The sequence below is a fragment of the Triturus cristatus genome, chromosome 2_1, assembly GCF_964204655.1.
Source record: "Triturus cristatus chromosome 2_1, aTriCri1.1, whole genome shotgun sequence".
Lineage (NCBI taxonomy): Eukaryota > Metazoa > Chordata > Amphibia > Caudata > Salamandridae > Triturus > Triturus cristatus.
Window position 1 is genome coordinate 415,802,647 of NC_140581.1, and position 21,015 is coordinate 415,823,661.

Here is a 21,015-nt window from a genome sequence, read left to right on the forward strand (position 1 = left end):
TAACCTAAACTAAGCCATACTTCAGACATTATTTTCACTAGGTCACTTCTGAAAAGTATGTCTGCCTGCCCAAATGACAATATTATTTATGCCAGCTATTTCTCTTTCAGGATAGAGAAATTCCAGCTACTGTTTAATGGGCGGTATGGACAGGCTAAAACAACACAGTTGGAGCAGACACGGTTTATGTATGGAGTGTATTTAACAAGAAAGGGCAGACCAGTCATTAGACACACAGTCTAAACTGTCCCCAGGACATACAGCCACAAAAGCAAGACACTTAGCAGGTTTCATTCTGTGTTATTTTTGGAAACTATAGGCCCTGCAGTCATTATGAGTGCACTGCTCAGAATCCGGTTTTACTTTGTCCTTTCACAATGTAAAACGTTCTCAAAGTGGTCAAATGTTAAGGGGTTTACACGTTTAAAAACGGGACATAAATAAAGTGGCACCCCAAAGGAACAGGTAGTCAATTAACATATTCATTTATATAATCATAAACATCGAAATGTAAGGCTTGAGCAGCAGATATGTATACAGCTTGCACTGTCTTTGCCCTGAAATATGACGGATAGATATGGTGCTCCGCATCAGCCTCTGCCTTCCTCGTCACACTCTTGGCAGAACCCTCGCATCTTCATTTGCACAAAACGGCAACGTGGCCATGCGGTCAAGCCAACGGCACTGCCAGGCACTGCCAGGCACCACAAAACCACCCACTTCAATCATTCTGGCCTGACCATACCACCCCTCAAGTGCCTCACATTGAATCACAATGTACCTCCTGCCCGGCGATGCCTAGGAAGGGAGCTCTCTCCTCTGGGCAATGCACGGATATCCGGGCTCCCGAGACAGAAAAAAGCAGGGGTTCTGCTGCACATTTACCATACACAAAACACTCTACAAACAGGCACCTTCATCGAAATCAGTTTATCTTCATGCCAACGTTCACAAACTATTTATAATCTAAACATTGGACATAGACTTAAGTCATTTCTCACAATCACCAACAAAAATCGGACTCAAATGATTGCCTTGGAAGTTCAGTACAAAAAGCGCCCAAGTGAGAACGAGATTTGATGCCACAGTAGTGCTATACACTCTTGAACAACATAGCGCCATAATACATCATCATCATCATCATTAGTCTTTATTCGATTTAGAAAAAATCATGAAAGACACAAACATAAATCCAGACATTACATATAAAATACATTAAAAGTTTTTTGAATCCATCAATAAATAGGTTAAATTTTTTTTTAAAAAGCATTAAACTAGTCAAAATGACAACAAATTTAACAATACTTAATTAATGAACCCCCATCAACTACAGTGTTATGGAGAATCAATTAATGAAATTTCACACTAAGTGACAACAATTTGGGTTGTATGGAGGGAAGTTTTCTGGTGTTTGGCACAGGCTTTCACCCTTAGGGTCCATGCCCAACCCAAGAATTTGGCTATTGGTATAGAAATAGTTGGGGAAGTGCTGGTGCATAAAATTCTTAGAGCAACAGCACTACTCCTGGTGCCCAAATTTCTACACAGTGGTGACAACCACACTCGTCTAGGAATAGCTAGCACTGGGCAGACAAACAGGAAATGGGCAATAGATTCTGCCTGTAACCCACAGGCAGGACAAATTTCCTCTCGAGGACTGGACCACCTGCCTGTAAGGGACTTAAGTGGTAAAGAACCTGCTCTAAGCTGGAAGTAGAGCTTCCTGTCTCTGGGTTTCGTGATCAAGTCCCAGTAGTGTTCAAGGACGGGCGTGAACTTCATCTCTAAATAGCGACCAGCCATTCCATTGGGGTTTGCTCTGCTCCACACCTGGTGGTCGACTCGTTCCCAGTAAATAGCTTTTATAATTTTCTTTGTGGGAAACTGTGCAGTTGCTGGATCGCTCCATAACCCCACCATACCCATAACTGTCAAGGTCTGGCGGAGCTGCCTCAGCCATTCGATCTTGTGAAAAACATCTAGATCTATGACATCCATAAGCCCTTTGGCATACAGGGAGAGCTCGGGAGTAGTCCAGAGCCTTCGCCAGTATAAAACCGGGTGAAGTCTAGCAATATCCGCAATGGCCTTCCTACCAAGCTCATACCTTACAGGAACCATGGGGGAACTCTGGGGGAGGCTTGTTATACTACGGAGGAATGAATTTTCGGCTGAAGTTAAAGGATCCAGCCGATTAAACCCCCATAGTTCTGCCCCATACAAAGCTGAACCCAGGGTCTTTGCCTCATAAACTTGGAGCACAGGTTTTACGGGCTTAGTGAAGGATTTTTTATGTTCTCTAGTTAATGTTCCCGAGATTTGCCTAAGCTTCAGGGCGGCTACCTCTATATGCTTATCCCATTTATTACTATTAGTTATATGTATGCCCAAATAAGCAAAGTTGGAGACCATTTCTATTGGTTGCCCATCCAGAAAGAACTTTCTCCCTCTACAGCTTGGATGCGGATTGAAGGCCATAAGTTTCGTCTTGGCCACGTTCACCTCCAAACCATGACCAAGGCAGAAATCCTCAAAGACTAATAAAGCTCTCTGCAAGCCACTTGGAGTTTTTGATACGATTAACGTATCATCCGCAAACATTAATATCGGAGTAATAACTCCAGCAAGCTTTGGGGCATCAGTGATGGCGCTAAGCATAGATTGGGCAATCCTGTTAATATATAGGGAAAAAAGGGTAGGAGCCATAGTGCAGCCTTGCCGCACACCCCGTTCAACCGGGAACTCTAGGGTGACTTCGCCCACTCCTCCCCACTGGATTTTAGCAAAATTGGACTCATGGAGCCTCTTTATCAAGGTCAAAATTTCTACTGGGAGCCCTAGTTTTTCGAGGACTACCCACAACCGATGGCGAGGGACAAGGTCAAAGGCAGCTCTTAGGTCCACAAAGGCTACATAGAGACTGCCTTTCCCCAGAGTAACTACTTTCCAGTGGAGTTGCACAAAACGAAAGACCTGGTCCAATGTGCTGGTTGACTTGACTTGCGGAAACCAGCTTGGAAGGGAGACAGAATCATGTTATCATCAGCCCACATTAACAACTGGTTCAGTATCATCCTCCCTATGACCTTCTGAATTGTATCAATTAGGCTAATTGGTCTGTAATTCCCAGGGAGGGTTCTGTCACCCTTCTTAAACACGGGGATTATGACAGCCCCCCCCCAGGATTTGGGAACTGGGGCGCCAACAGCAATGGCATTTGCCAATAGGGTGATGTATTTGCTCCAGGACTTTTTGTTGTGGAGAAAGAGATCAGATGGAATCCCATCGGGTCCTGGAGCTCGTCCAGCTGCTACAGATCCCAAAGCCATTAGGGTATCTTTGTTACTAAAAGGACCCCTAGTGAAAAAAGCAAGGGATACCTCCCCTGCGGGGTTTATCTGGGGGTCACATGCATATTGGGGTCTGAAATAATTTACCCACTCTTCTTGTGAAACATGGTTTAAGGGTCTGTCAGGTAACCCTCCCCTGCCCCACTTAATAGTATTCCAGAATAGTCGTGTGTCCCTAGCATCACTAGCATCCTTTAGGTCAGACCAGTATAGCTCGTCCCAATTCTTTTTAGCCAGACCTATACATTTCTTATATAATTGGCGAGCTTCCCTCACGTGATCAATACTGCCACTGGAGAGGGCTGTAATAAGATTAGTTCTGGCACTCTTGCAATCATTATCATACCACCGTAGGCGCTTTGGGGGGAGTCGATTACCGTTCCTAGCTGGTTTAAGAAAAAAACGGCGTAATCCCTCAAAAAATGTTTCGAGGAGACCAGTGATTGGCAAGATACCTGAGTCAGTGTACCTGCAATTTTCAAACTCCAGTACAACTTTAGACAGCAGATTATCGATGCTATCAATTGCCTTTTCATTAGTCTTAACCACACTCCACTTAAGCCTACGCATATCGTTAGAGGGGAATACTTCAGGTGGCACAGATATCGCCTCCGCTGCTTTAGCACTGCCGTTTTTCCACCAGCAATGCGTTACAAATAGAGGGTTATGGTCACTTTCTGGTCTGGGTTCAACTACCATATCTTTTACAAATTGCCATATCCTCGTGCTACAAAGGACATAGTCAATTCTACTCCTGTGACGGCCATTGTCAAAGGTGTTGGCCCCTTCCTTGTCCCCTGGGGTTCTTCCATTCAAAGCCCTCAAACCTCTTTCGTAGCAGAGGGCATTGACCTGCACTGCAACCTCGGACCATCGATTTATTGGGTCCATGTCGACACCAGGGATACCCCATAGCTGATCTTCCTCAGGGTCAAGTCCCCAACAAAAGTCTGAGTTTAGAAGTGGTTCAAAGGTTACATTCAGATCCCCCGCAGCAAGCACTCCCCTCTCACGTGAGTGCTGGGCAATGAGGGAATCCAATGTGACCAGGGTCCTGGACTTCGTCCCGTTGGTCCCTCTCAGGTACAAATTATAAATATCCCCGTCACCCACTGGGCCCAAGGATAATCTGACTAATTGAATGTCTGGAGACCCTGTATTGATTTCATTGGCCACCAAGAATAATTCTTGGCGAGCCCATATTGTTAAACCGCCCATAGGACGCCCTTTGGGTCCCTTGGATGCGGGAACGTGGAAGTTAAAAAAACCCGGGAGAAGCTGAGGTTCACAGGGCCAAGTCTCCTGAAGGAGACAGACATCAAAATTACCAATAAATTGAACCCACTCTGGGGAGTCCATTTTTGTCTTCAGACCGGCAACATTCCACGAAATCATTGAACCCACCCCTATTCCCGGCAAATTGATCTGGCAGGTAATATTAGGGCTTTCATCGTGATGATTTGAATGCTCTAAATGTGTTTGCAAGAGGGAGTGCCTGACTAGGTTTGGCGTCCCGGGTAAGGGGGACTCAACTTCAACCCTTTTATCCGCAGGAACAACTCCCTCTGCCATAACTTCCCTTGAGGACTGGGATTCTGGTCAATCAAAATAGCCTAGGTTGTGATTGGGATTGTAATAATCGAGATGGGGAATAATGGTCTCAGGCAACGTTCTCGACGCTCCCCAATGATGGGAAAATCTTTCAGCATAGTAGATGGCTGAATTATAAAAATAACCCAGGTCGCGCACCCCTATCCCCGGCTGGCCCCCAGAGAGTGAATCATCGCAGATGAGACGCGCTATGCGTCTATCTTGAAAATTTACAACAATAGAATCACCCTCAACATCTTTTGGTCTTGTTCCGACCCAGCAGACCCTTCTGGCAAATAAGATCTTCCCATTCAGACCAGCACGGATGGGTCTGTTTTTATTTAGCCAGAAGGTCACTTTATTTTTAAGTTCAGGGTAAGATTCAGACTTGCCGTCTTTTAATTCCGGAACGCCAGTTAATACTGCTACATGAGGAAGAGAAGCTGGGGGAAGATGAATGTGAGCATTTACAGGTTTCGCAGGATCGTTGTGAGTAATGCTACTGGATCCTGCCTTCATACCCCTGTTTGCCCTATTAGGATTCTCCACAGTGTCATTACCCCCATGTTTACTTCTAGTGAAACTTGTCCGTAGCTTGGTATGGCTAATGTTAGCCGGGACAATAGGTGGGTCAGGCCCTGACCTATCTCTGGTGGTTACAGCGGGATCAACAACAGGGATAGTTGTGGCGTTTGTTGTGGGTGCTGACATAACTATTTGGTTAGAGTTAGAATTAGCTCTCTCTCGTGTAACAAGTTTGATGACATTTTTTAAAGAGCAGAAATTATCAAGCATCGTCTGCTCGAGGCGTTCAACTTTTGTATCAATCAGTTTAACCCTCTCAACCAAGGGGAGTAATAGTGAACGTACCATCTGTTCAATTTGAATGATCAGCTCACCAGGTTGTAGCTGGTCAAAGGAGTTCTTTTTACCCACGCCATTTGTTTCACAGTCCCTCACAGATGAAATGCAGGAAACATTATTTGGATTGGCGATCTTTTTAGAAAGTTTCGGCTGCCTCCCACCTTGGGTATCCTCGACTCTTTTCCTTTTAGGGTTAGTCGTACTTTTAGGTTTCTTGCTAGCCCGTGTCTGGGGATATGTTACATCAGGTCTTGTGGGATTTACATCTACAAAAGCGACCTCACCGGAGGCCTCAGAAATCCTTATGCTATTCTGATTCATAATGGGACTTGTCTCAAGGTCCTCGGGCTGAGAGGAATTATCCACCTCAAGCCCGACTGGTCTAATAGGGGATTTAGCTAGTACTAGAGGCCCAATAGATGAGCGTCTTATCAGCGCTGGTTCAGTGGAAAGTCGCTGCTCAGTTATGGCGATTTCATGCTCTAAGACTGAGACAGCACGCGTTATGAACTGGTCTAGCATGCCGCTAACAGTCCCACCCCCCCCGGACGTTTACCCCTCCCCGCCATTACCCAACCTGTAGTTAGAATAGGGATCAAGATACTACGTTAAGATATTAGACTATGATGGAAAGAAATAATATAAAACTAATGTATACAAAGGATATAAAACATTTATATAACCATAATAATAAATGTATAATTACACCCGAGTATGCAAATGTAGAACTCAACAAATTCACGAGACGTACTCTACAATAGCAATTTGGTATGTAAAACAGGCATACGCCTTCAGCGAGTTTAATACACCAATGGAACACAGTCCCAGAGTCACAGCAATTGGGGATGACAAGCCCCGTGTTGGTCACAGTACCTTAAAAGATGAAATCCAAATCTAAGAGGGGAGGCCCAGCCCTGCCTCTTCCTGGCAATGACGGGCGCGAGACGGGCCCGCCCTTCGCCCGGGCTTTGCCCGGGCAAGCCCGTGCGCGTCCCGCGCTGCGGGAGGCACCCCGCGCTTATGAGGGCTTCCTGCACTCTGCTGTCATCAGGTGCGACGATAGCGCAAAGGCTTCTGGGGGTTGTAGGCTCAGGGGCTCCGCGTTTTCCTTCAGTGGAGATCCGTTCCCCTCGCGATTTGTCGACAGTTCAAAGCGACGCCTGGGAGAGAAGAGGTCAGCACAAAGACAAACAATCAGCCGTTTCCTCCCAGCACAAGGCAAGTAGAGAAATGCGTCCGCCATAATACAATTAAACTGCTGTCTTCTCAAAGAATATTTTATTCCTATTCCGATATAATTTATTCATCAAAAAGGAAATTGGCCACAAGTCTTTCTATAATTACTGGAGAAGAAAATCAGGACTTTTTACATGGCTAACCTCAGACAAGTCTTTAAACTATTTACTTCTCGTCCCTATTTAAGTAGAACTATAACCCACTACTGTTGTGTTAGCCACAGTTTTACCTATTTTATGCTTTGTTGTATGTCATGAAGCTTCTTTTTATATCTTTTTAGATTTGGATTTTGACAGCTGTCAAACCGACCTATTACTTGCAATAAACACACAAAAGGCGATGGGAGGAATATTTGCAGATAGTCTAACCACTGACAATCGCTTGGCGTCACATTCAAACCCAATGATGCTTGGCCAGCATGCCACCTCAGTTTAGACCCAGCCATATGCAGATCAGCCTTGGTCTTGCTCTAGTAGAAACAGTCCAACGCGTCCAGCTATGCCAGGACTTCACTGAACCAAAAATACATGTACTCCAAGACCGTTTTTAGACTATTTGGGCCTCTTCAGAAACATGTCGCTTGGTTCCAGCGGCACAGTGAGCAAGGAACACACACATCTGGGTATACCTGTGGCCAATTAGGATGTTACTTCAATCACACAAAAGGTGATGTGAGGAATGCTTGCAAATAGTCTAACCATTAGATTGGTAATTGCTTGGGATACCATTCCAACCCATTACATTTTTCCTAACCTGCCACCTCAGATTAGAGCCAGCTAAATGCAAATCAACCCTGTTTTAAATTTTTTTTTTTTATTAACTATCATGTTTTTTTATTAATGCTGTTGACAATACTTGGAGTGTCTTCTTTATACGTAACACTGGCCAACTATTCCTCAAGGCAACGCCAGATGCTAAGTTGATACTGGGAGTCTAGTACTGCTTCTGAAAATAACACCCAGCAGGAAGTAAAAAGCTGGAGACCAGAAAAGCCTTCAAAGCAGGAAAGGCAGCAAGGTGAAGAGCAAGAGATAACAAGCACTAACTGGAGAAAGCAGTGAATCCTCAGCGTCCAGTGAGTGAGCAATCAAGTAGAAACAATTGCCATGCAACTGGACTGAAAATGGACTCCCTTTTATAGTGCCAAACAGGTTGTGACATATTTCAGTAAATTGTTAAGCCATCTTGTATTGGGAATAACTCTGAAAAGACATTCAATTTCATGATATAACATAGGGTATATTGGAGGAATAGTACAGAACAAAACGTGCTAAAATAAAAGTGTTCAAGAATGCCATGGTTTGTTATATTTCTCTTGTATGTGGTTCTCCTAACAAGCTGGCATGCAGGAGAGGTCGCCCCATAATCCTTAGCATAGGCTCGAAAGAGCTGATGTACACCAGGAGAACAAAATGGCCATTGAAGATGCCACAGCAATCATGGACAAGAAGCAGCTGAGATGTTGGTGGAAGCCTTTCGAATAGACATACCATTGCAGTCCTGTGTCTGGCTCAGCTACCGTAAAGGGAATATATATATTTATCTCCAGGGCAATAATCGGTATCCCAAAGGATACAATGAGTCACAGAGAAATAAAATATCCAAGAGAGAAGTGACTCAAACAGACTGGCTCACCAAAGAACAAAAATATATTTCCACTACAACTACGTTGCAGCTTTCACCTTCCTCAGGTAGTACAAGATTGTTTGCTCAGTGACTGCACAGCTGACTCTTCTGGATTTTGAAAAATCCTCATTAGTGGAAATTCGATTTGATATGTGAAATCAATCTAGACTTGAGATCACTTCAGACAAGCAATAATGCGGCAGTATTGTCAGTGATGTGCAGGCCATCTGGTGCAATGATATTAAATGTTACATCCTTTAGTGTTCTCTGGAGTTCAGTAGTTCTTCCTTTAGAATATTTTCCACAGAGGAAATCTTTAAATCTGATAGCAAATGCTCCACAAGGTTAAAATGATTGGCTAGAGGCTGGTCAAGTTTCTGATTAATTATTTCTAAAGCATAAATAATGCATCATGAGTGACATATAGGCTGATGTCTTATCCCATAGGTCCTTCTCACAACAGAACTAGTTACTGATGATGTTTGTAAAAGTTATTCACACGTGATTACTGCATATCTCAAGAGATCTCAGGACTGCATTGATTCCACATTCAAAATGGAATCTTTTCTTATCATGATTTTTGAAAAACCATTAGTGTCAGCTGTGCAGCCACTGACCAAACAATTCTGTAGTACCCGAGGAAGGAAGAAGCTGAAATGCTGTAGTGAAAATATATTTTTGCTCTTTGGTGAGCCGATCTGTTTGAGTCACTTCTTTGTTGGATAATTAAATTCTTTGTGACTCATTGTATCCTTTGGGATGTGGCTTTTTGCCCTTGCTGGCTATTTTCTTTTGATCCTTCATCTTCTGCTGCACTGTTTTTGGGATTACAAATCTGTATACTCCACCATGTCAAGAAAACATCACATCCTAGATATGTATAGTTCGTCCAGGAGAAAATCAGTGAGTGTCAATTTACAATAACACATATACAAATATATAAAAAAATCAACATCTATACCATGTGGTTGGAGATTATGTTCATGCCACCTTTTAAACTGCGTGGAATATTTTACTGCATAACACAACAATGGACCTACTATCAGCATCTCTTAAAGTAACCATTCAAAGAATGCAGATCCTTAAATCCAAACTACAAAAAGAGCTGGAACTTATAAAAAACACAAAATGTGCCTTTGACATGGGACACATACTACACAGAATTGCAGAAGTAAAAAAGATGGCGGGCAGGAATGCTTTTGAAAATACATCTGAAAAACTAAAGAGATATGTGAAGATTTCATATACCTCCTCCTCTAACTCACCACTTCAGAAATCATTCTTTTTTTTTTTTTTGAGATATCCATGTCAGTGCAAGTCCTGTGAGTAAACAGCATAAAAAGAACAGGTTTATTAGACAAAAAAAGACTGCATCGCATCAGCCAGCTACTACCCTTCCAGACATCAGACACAGTTTTTGACTTAACTGGAGGGCTCCTATCACCAGGTGAAATAAACCGCTTGAGCAAAGGCCTCTATTTCTGTCCTGTATCTAAGAATCATAATACTGTCAACATGATTTGAGACTTAGAAACCTTTGAGAGAAGAAGCAGACTCTCCAAAAACTTAAAGGCTTATTACAAGTGTGCAAGTCTTCTTCTGGGACACCAAAACAGTGGTCCCTGTAAGAACGCCAAGCCTGTGGTGCACCCGCCTGATGGATTATGACTTCAATCCAGGGTGGGCGGGCTGGCGTTCAGGCAGGCATTCAGGCAGCCATCTCATGGCAGCGGTATGTAAGGCTCATAGGTGAGCCTACAAAGCATACCACTGCCCTGACAGTACCGACTGCTCATCCCTGCATGGTGTGACATGCACCATGTCGTTCCATTGTACACACGACCATGCACCTGTGTGGGGGGAACGCCATTGCCCCCCTGCACCCACATCATGGGAATTTTGCCCAGTGGCCCTGTAGGGGGCCCGCTCCTTGCCCTTTTGTCAGCTTTTTCATGGCAGGATCGCCACCATGCAAATGCTTGCGGAGGGGCAATTCGTAATATGGACAGTGGTGCTGGTATCCGCACCACCTCCATTCCTTCACACTTCACACACTGCCAGCACTGCGGGATCCAGGATCCTGAAAGTGCAGATGGTGTTGTAGTGGGCTGTTGGCAGTCCGACTACCGTAACTGTAATACAGCAGGTTGACCGCGATGGTTGGACCGTCACCATGAGTACGGCAGTCCCAGGACTGGTGTACCCATAATAAGACCCATTAGCAATAATTCTGAGGTTGATCTACCAAACTACCTTCTAAATCCATAAAAAAGTTCCACCATCCTAAATCATTGCCTCGCCAATATGATAGATATCCTGCTCTTGATACATACATTTTTATCTATCAACAAACTCGTAAAGGAATCTACACCTAAAAGGATTTTAACAACATTACCACAGAAGAAAGAAAAGCTCTGCACCATCTTCAACAAAGAATGGATACCATTAAAAAACCAGCAGACAAAGGTGGTGCAGTGGATGCCATGAAAGTAAGTGATTATATTGAGGAGGAAGTGAGACAAATAATGGATACCAACAATTGCAAACCTTTAGAAACTGATCCCACTGAAGTCTTGAACAAAGAAATTAAGAACATGGTTGTAGAGTAGAGGAGCTTAAATCTCACTGATGATACAACAGCGCATATACTTGTTTATACGAAACCAAGACCTGGGAGATTTTACATGCTTCCCAAACTTAACAATCCTCCATCTCATTGTCCAGGAACTTCCACCATTTGTTATGTCACTTCCTTCAGATTATTGAAAAATGATAGAAAACTACACACTTGATGATGATACTTTTCTGGCTACATTTGAGGTTACCAATATAAAGGGGGGCCCCTGAGAGCGAATGATAGGCAGGAAGAACAGGGGAAAATAGCAGAGACAAAACTAACAAAAACCACCTGCCTATATATCAGAATTACAAAATGCCCCAAGAAAAAGGGGTCAAAGTATTATGCAACAACAGCTAGGGCTGACAAACACATATATCCAATAAGTTCAAAGGAAGACAAATTAATTTTTCTTTTGTTGTCATTATTTCAAATATTTTTATCAAAATTTCACATAGTAAATAATTAAATACATAAAGTATAATCAATAAATATATACATGTCCCACATGTAACATTCATAACCAACAGTCATACTCACATTTGCTCATAGAGACATACACATTCATTCAACAGGGGCATTACTAGAACATCAAGGTTCAATCCCGATGGTAAAACAACCACAAGATGGCAAAGTGGAGGGTTCTCGTGTGTCCTCCCAGTAGTGAATGGAGGCAGATTCCAGTGACACAAGAAAAATTAAACGCCAACGCGCGTTTCGGTATGCAGCCCAGGATAGGGCAACACCTTCATCAGGGCGGAAATAAATAAACGGTGTGGGACACGCAGGAAAACCTGGGGATAGATAAAATTCACTTAGCTCCTTTATATCAGTGGCATGGCAATAGCCATGCGATTCAGCGGGGTAATATCAGTAAATGCGGCGCTATATGGGGATAAAGATCCAGCTGGTTCAGGTATAGTACCTACAACGAAAAAGACATATCCTTGGTAGGATTTTTGTTCCTCCAATGAAGTAAGGGCATAGATTTATCACGGAAGATTACCGTATATCCATTACCGATTAGGGCTCCATTCTGAGTCTAAATTCCTCCGGCGTTCAATAAGGCGGGAAGTCCCCCGCCATTGAGGATAGTCTCATGGCATTATCTGAAGCTTTTACTAAAAGAACTGTGAAAAAGCCATCAACCACACTGCTTAACAACTTTGCAAAAGTTATCCTTAAATCCAACAATTTAACTTTAAATGAAATACACTATCTGCAGATACAAAGAACGTCCATGGGCACTCTGATGGCTCCATACTATGTAAATATTTCCGCGGGCAAACTAGAGGACTATATACTTTCTATTTCTAGCATTAAACCACTGGTATGACTAAGATACACTGATGATATATTAATAGTATGGAATGCAGGTAGATAAAATTGGAAGAATACACAGTTCATAACAACAGTATCAATTCTACCATCAAATTCACCAGCAGTCGGTGTGGTTGGTCATTACGAAAACTTATCCTTTTCCAATAGAGTGGGGTATGTAGATTGATTCGCAATGGTGATAAACCTCACCAACACAAAGGTATTCAGAACTCTATTCCTGTCAAGGGCGAACCCTCAGATGTTATAGAGGGGTGTTCATTTTTCCTATTAAGCTGGAATGTTGCAGGGCTGAAGAGAAAAAATGATAACCAGATTGCCATGCTTATGTTGATGGGGATAATATCAAACCTCTACAAGAAACTTGGTCTGCTACCCCCACGTCTTATGACGGTTATGCTTGCTATTCTAGCCCAGATTTACGATAGGCCAATTACCCATGCACAGGCATAAATGCATTCCAAATGTTGCCTCTGTCATTCAGAATTCCACAGATAGTCTTCGACTTATGTGACATCTAAATAACCCAGATGACACTTAGGACACATTGTTAAAGTCGTCCCAGGTCTTTTTTCTTAACTGTCTTTTGAAAGTTAGTGATGTCACCATGCTGGTCAATTATAATCATTTAATCCAGTGCATCAAACAGTCCTTCTCAAACCCATTCAACCTGGTAAGGGAGAATCTCGCTGGTTCAATTGGTCTTACTCAGCGGCCTACTGGAGACAATTGAAGGCATTGTCTGCTTCCCCGAGAGACATGCCCGCGGTTTTTTAAATCTACAATAAAATCCAAGAAGGAGAGTTTGTATAAGAGGGTTTTGGAATTGCTGGAATACACTGCCATAGGGAATAATAATAAGATATTGTGGGACTTGGTTAAGAAAATTCGATCCAGAAATGTCGCTGAAACTCTTTTAAGCAGGGCAATATTTCAGGATCCGATTGTGTTTCACACTTTCTGCCATTTCTCATATTGAGGTGATTGCAGATTTGGTCAAGGCACGCCAGGACCTACTGCATCACTCTCTGCCTTTATTTTTTGTTTCTTTGCTGGAAGTAGAGCTGGTGATACAGCAGTGTTTGGTTGGGAAAGCTCCCGACCCAGATGGGGTACCAATTCACCTCATAAAGTGTAGAATTGAATTATGGGGACTGTTGATTACCAACGTTTTCAAATAATCCCTCAATTTAAACATCCCTCATTCCTGAACATTGTCCACAATAATCCTTATATTTAAAAAGGGAGACAGTATGTCCCCCAAATGTATTCGTCCCATATCGCTTATTATTAGCACAGTCAAAATCTTAGGGAGAGGGGTTTATAACAGTCTTGTTTACTGGGTTGAAGAGAATAATATCCTTTACCCTTTTCAATTTGGGTTCCGTTCAGGCTTGGGTACCGTGAATCAGTGTTTGAATCTGAGTTTGATAGTGAGTAAGTATATACATGTTAAGTGTTTCCCACTGAGCCTGGCCTTTATGGATCTGTCCACAGACTTTGACTCAGTGAACAGGACTAAACTGTGGCTGATGCTGCTGGGCCTGGGGGTGGATTTGTCTCTCATTAAGTTTTTGCACTCCATGCATGTAAATTGAGTGGCTCAAGTGTGTCTGGATTCTCTTGGGGAAATGTCTCCCAAGTTCTCCTTAAAGTGAGGGGTACGCCACAGTTAGCCTCCTACTTTTTATTATCTACATAAATGGCCTAAGTTCTTTTCTGACCGCAAACCCAGTAGATACCCCGAGGATTGTTGGCCTACATGTACCTGCATTACTTCATGCAGATTACGGTGTCCTCCTAGCCCACATTCCTAACGCCTTACGGTTGCTGGTGGACCACTTTGTTTCCTTTATGTCTAGCCTTGAACTAGTGACCAAGTATGGAAAATTGCACATTATGCATTGTGGGCCTGGCAAAGCTCTTCTTCCTAAAATCACAATCAAAAGCCACTTCCTGCTTAGTATTAGCGACTTCAGTTACCTAGGAGGCACGTTTAATTCGACAGGTTCATGGCACTCCCAACATAATAATGCAAGCCAAGTAGAACACCAGGAGCAGTTTGTAGTCTCAAGGGACCTACAAGAAAAGGGACCATCCTTCCTCTCTTGAAAGTGGACAAAGCGCATTGCGTAACCACTGCAACATATGGGGCAGGAGTATTGGGCTCTGGGAACATCTCTCTTACTCCAAGCGGAGGAAAACCGTATCTGTCGGATGATTTTGTACCTATCACTCTCTCCCTCCGGCTTTATTGCACATTTGGAACTAAAGCTAAACTACATTGCTGATAAGGTCCACCTAGCCCCTTATTATAATATGGATCAGCATCTGGGTCAATCCGGACAGGTAATTATGTAGATATATAGTTCTGGATTGCCTAACTATGGATAAAGGGTCTTCAATTACATTGCTGAAGTACATCTTTAAAACCTTTCAATCCCTTGGTTTGTCTTCCTTGTTTGCAGACACTAGGAGCATTGTTAGAGAAGATAAAATCAGGGTCAAGTCTCTAGTTCTCGATTACTGCGAGGATTCAAGATTGAGAAAATAATTATCTAAGCGTTCAGTATTGACTTAATACAGGTCTTTCGAGTCATCAGGACCTGTTATGTATTTGTCATTAGACCTTACTTATTGGGAGTGATCTCTTCTTTCTTGCTTTAGAGCAGGAACGGTTTGGCGGCTTCTTTGTTTTAATCTCAACTACAGATTATTAGGGGGCTCAGCCCGATCCAGCCCTTGCGATAACACCAGCGAGCAATCATTGTTGCATTTTTTTTTATTTTTTTGTGGGTTTTTTAATTAGTCATGCAGTTATTTTCTGAAGCTATTGCTGAAAATCTGGGGTATCAAAATTGTAGAGAAGCTTTGTTACATTTTCAACTACTGAACTTCCCCAATACAGGCCTTCTGGTTAGCACTTTTCTTAAATATGCTATAAGAGCTAGAAATGCATTGGTCTTGTAATTGCGCACACTACATGGGTTGTGTAAATGTTTTTAAATATTTGAAAGAAAACTGTTTTTCTTGCTCAACTTGATAAGGTTTATGAATTATCTAGCCACGGAAGTTGCTGTTCTTTGGGGTGGTGTTGCCACTTTTCTGAATTTGTATTTTATGCTTTTACTAATTTTAAATTAATGTTTGAATATGTTGGTTTTTTTACTTTGTTTTTATGTCTTGTTCTTTTATGACCTATCATTGGTCAAATAATTGACTGACTGACTGACTTACTCACCTAAATATCTCTGACAACCTGAGTGATGATAGATACAAGCTGTCACTGTTGTTTCTGGGGCTAACCATGGCAAAGCGGTATATAGCGAGGTTATGGAAGGCCGAGACTCCCCCATCGCTTGTAGTCTGGAAGTAGGGGATGGATCACTTTATGGGCCTGGAGGTGACCGTATACAAGGCAAAGTGTTGTTCACGGGAACACCCCAAGATTTGGCAGGTATGGGAAGATTATAAAGGCATTGTGCTGGAACCTGTCTGATCTTCGAGACAATTGATAGATGATGACATTTGTCAGTTCAAGGGATGAGATGGGGTGAGAGGGTACGGAACTAGTGTTCAGAGCATTTACCTGGTGTGCATCTTATTATTGTACTGTGGGTGGGGGTGGGATTGGGCTACATGAGCATGCATTTGCTTTTGCTTCTGCCTGTTTTGTTTTTATTCCTTCTTTCACGTACCAGCACTCAGGACCATGTTTCTATTTAAAAACAAAATTTGAAAAGAAATTCACCAGCAGCAATACTAAACAGAAGCATTAGCTTTCTTTTATGGATGTGCTACTCACCATTTATGAACACAAAATTATATCTGATCTGTACCACAAGCCTGCAGATGTTCACTTGTGTCTAAACTAGACTTCATGTCACCCACACCACACTAGACTCAGCATCATCCACAGCCAAACACTCAGAATAAGACACATCTGTGGCAATGAGGACACTTGTAAAGAACATCTGCAGATGTTTGCTAGATTATTTCAAATTTGAGGCTATCCTCCGCATATCATTCAGCAACAAATTGACAGGTCTTTGCAGTTACACAGGGAAGCATGCATTTGGAATAGAAACAGCAGGAACCAAAGTGACAGAATCCCATTTGTGGTTGAATATCATCCATCAGCTCCCAACTACAGAAAGCATAATGCAAAAACATTTCCCTTATCCATTTGGGAAAATTTTTAAAAGGTGTTTTCCAAAACTGTCTTTCTGCAGAGTTCCCAATTTATGATCTCTTATTGTGAGAGTTGAACTGAAGCAAGCTGTAATAAATGCAGGGGTTTATTGCTGTGATTCTGAAAGGTGCATCACACGTGAAATGCTTTTACAAACATCATCATTAACTAGTTCTGTTACGAGAAGGATGCATTCCCTTACACACACACATACACACAAACACACAACTCTACAACATACACCCTATATACTCAGTCACACACACAGACACCCACTACAACCACAGATAAATGCACCTACAATGAGGCATATTCACACACACACCCTCTGATATTCACATACACATACACACACAGTGACACACATTCCCACAGATATTCCCTCACACACATATTTATATAAACACACACAATTATACCTATCCAACTCCATAAACTCAACACCAACACAATCATATATACACCCCCACAAACCTTGATAGACATACACCAACACACACCTACACATAAACACACACCTCCACACACTTCCATGCACACATCCTCACACACAGACCCCTCCACACACACCCCATCACACACAGAGGCACACTGCTACACCTACACACACAGCTTCACGCTCAATCACACACATACACCACCACTAATTCAGTGACACGCACATTCCCATATGCACCTATAAACACCTTAAGACACAGTCCCTTGCACACATGCACATAGACATCCACACTAAACTACTCCCACACAGTCACCCCTATACACATTTGCATGCACACACCCATAGACTCTGGCATGTACACACCCAGATATGCACATACAGAAAACGTCCACAGACATTTCCTCTCTCACAATCACACACACACTCGATTTCTCACAAATTCTCACACTGTATGTCATATACACATGTGCTCTCACATCTGAAGATATCACTCACACTTATGTGGACTCATGCGCAACTCCACTGACACACACCCTCACACACTCAATCACACACATACACCCCTGCACAATCATTGCTATACACACTCACATACACATCTATGCACACCTCTACACACATTCACCTGTACACACACAGACACACATACACATACACACTACTACTACTGTACCATACACATGCACTCACTAACAGATATACACCCATAAAAACACACACACTCTTTCACAGAGACACCTGAATATCCACATACTTTCAGGTCCACAGAAATGTGCTCACACACCTCATGTATTGGTTTGCAAAACAGGGTATGTGGTCTTTTTACAGCTTTCCTGAATATATCACTCCTAACTCCAAGAATATCCTAAAGAAAGTGTATTGGGACTTTTTAGTGGCACAGTGCACCTGTCATCTAATTTAGGTTCTTTATCACTTCAATTCCTGATCTTCAAACCTGCTCCTAAATTCGAGGGCTACCTCAATGAGCTTACCCTCCTATGGTGAAAAGCCTATATATATCAAATTTCGTTGTGACATCTTGCTGTTAAGGGTCTTCACCGGTAAATGGTCTTAAGATCTTCTTATGATGAAAGATTGTAAACTGTGCAGGCATAAATGCTAGGATATTGATCACTTTATGTTTTTCTGCCCATTCTACTTGCGCACTTGTTGCAAATGGATTCGCCCCTTGTGCCTCATTGTGGGCATTGATAGATTCCTGACGGCTCATAGAATTTTCACAACTGAATACTCAAGGAGTATAGCATTTACCATCAGCCAATACCTTTTTTGTGCCTTGGTCCATACAATCTAGGTTTCTCACCATTGATCCCAATAATTTAAGCTACATTTTTGGACTTCATTTGATTTTTGCACATGTATTGATAGGCACCCTGTCAGAATATGTATCTTACATCTATGAAGATTATTAATCTCTAAGGGACAGACTAACCCCTTATCCTTAAATACCATGACCTCCTAGTCCCTTGAGACCCTAGTCCTACTGTCTAGTTGAGGTAAGTGAGTTCTATCCTTTTGCCACCCCTGATGTGGACAGATTGGTCTCCAATGCTTAGCTGCCTGAAGGTAGTACTCCCCAGTTGGTTCACATAGTGGTTATAATGGGTTCCTTGTCTTTTCCCAGGTGTTGTTCAAGAATTTAAATCTAATTTCCATAGTTGTAGGAGCACATAGTGGACCTTTAACAGAGGTTTTTGTACTCCCCCGTTTCTCTTTCCACTTGAATACTAAACTTATTCAGTTTCAATGTTCTGGGACCCAGGTGTGCAAATTTATACTAACGTCTTCATTAGTTTCATGTAATGCTTTAGATCAATTTGTATAGCAACCGTATTTTTTAGCTGTAATATTTTTTCATCTAACTATGTACTGAATAGACACATGCATTTGCACATATAATCTATTTAGTTTTTATGTCCTGGTCCTCAGGTGTCCAAATTTACAATAACATTTTCTATAGTTGAAGCCCGGGCTGGGGAAGGTGCAGCTGGACCCGACGGGGGCCCGGGGCAAAAGCAGCCTGGGGGGAGGAAGCCCTCCCCCATTGCGAAGCCTGCAAAAAGGGGGCCCACTAACCCCCCAATCAGGAGGTGAGTGGGCAAGCAGCTGGGGGGGGTTAAATAGGGCACTGAGGGAGCACACAACCCCCCCTCTTTCTGCCAGGAGAATGGTTTATACCTGTGGCTGTATAGGAGATGCCGGGAGGAGCCGTGCAGTATCGGAATGGAGCCATCGGGATGGTGGCATCAAGATGACCAGAAGAATCATCAGTCCAGCTGTAACTGGCTCCCTCAACAACGAAGGTGATATGGTGTCGGGGGACTGCTGAGCGGCCCGGCGGCAGGAAAAGAGGATACAGCTACCGTTAACTGCAGCGGGAAGGCCGAAATGAGCCGGGTGCACCAGCGTGCCAAGCGGGGGAAAGCGCAGCCAGGATCGGAGGCCGGGAGCTCTGAGGCAAGGGGCAGGGCCGGGCCGCAGTCTAAAATGGCCTACCCAAAAGTACAATGTAGGCCGGTACACGGCAGGAGTTTCAAGTGGCTACCGGGATTGAGATAAACAGGCTCAAAGCAACGGTGGCTGCTAGTTGGTACTTACTCATCCCTGGAAACAGAGAGAGAAGCCGGTATGCGGCAACAGCAACCGCGAGGTGACAAAACCAGTAGGAAAAGGCGGGAAGCAGTTTGTCGGATTTTGCCTGTGTGGAGGTACCCAAGGGGCACAGAGGGCAAAGAAAGCACACCAGCCCCGTTGCTAAGGCCCACAAAAAGGATCGAGAAAAAGAAAAGGGCCAGAAAGAAAGTGAGTGGTGGGCACTGCAAGAGTTGGGAAGCCCTCGCCACACACAACGACTGGTAAACACTAACATAGAGGGATCAAAGCAGCAACATGGCAGGAAGGCGTGGGGAGGCTGGCAGGGAAACACGGATGCCAGCATGCTTCAGGGAGGGTCAGGGGGGCACGGAGGCCCCTCAGAAAGGGCAGAAGAGGCCATGAACAGATGCAGGGCTGGATCTGGATGCAGACCTGCAGGCAATGCTGGAAAAGGCCATGGCTTTGGTAGCCTTGAAGGGAAAGTCCTGGATGGACCAACACATCGGGGAGGGCACCCACAGGAAGGGGAAGGAGCAAAGACGGTGAAGCGCTCCTACACCATCCCCCAAGGGACCAAGAGGCGGGGGTCCTGCAGTCAAGATGGTGGCCCCCCAGAAGACAGCCAAGACAGGTTCAAAGGATGCAGCCGGGGCAAAGGCAATGGGCACCGGGGGCAGGAGTAGAGCCTCAGCCAAGGAGAGAGTGGCACCGCCCCCGAGGTACTGTCTAGCTCCAACACAGAGGAGAGCAGCAGTGATGAGGGCTCTGTAGCCAGCAGGGTGGCCTCACAGAAATCACACATTGGGCGGAGCATTACAACAGACAAGGACACTGGTAAGCACAATCCAAAGAGTGCAAGGGAAAGGCGTCAGGGGGGACTGGGCACTAGCACAGCAAATGGGGGACCAGAGCCTATTGTGAATTGGGGTACGCAGCTAGGAGTTAACAATATAGCGATGCAAGGGGCCAACTCTCCCAGCAGCATGGGGTCCCTGGTGGCAGTGGCCTGGGGTGGGGTCCCCTTTTGGGAGGGGCCCCCAGTGGAATGCTGAGAGCAGTGGGAGGACCCAGTAGCAAGAACGGGGATCAAAGTAAAACAGGGATCCAAAATGGGCAATGGGCAATGGGCAAGGGACAGGAAATTCCC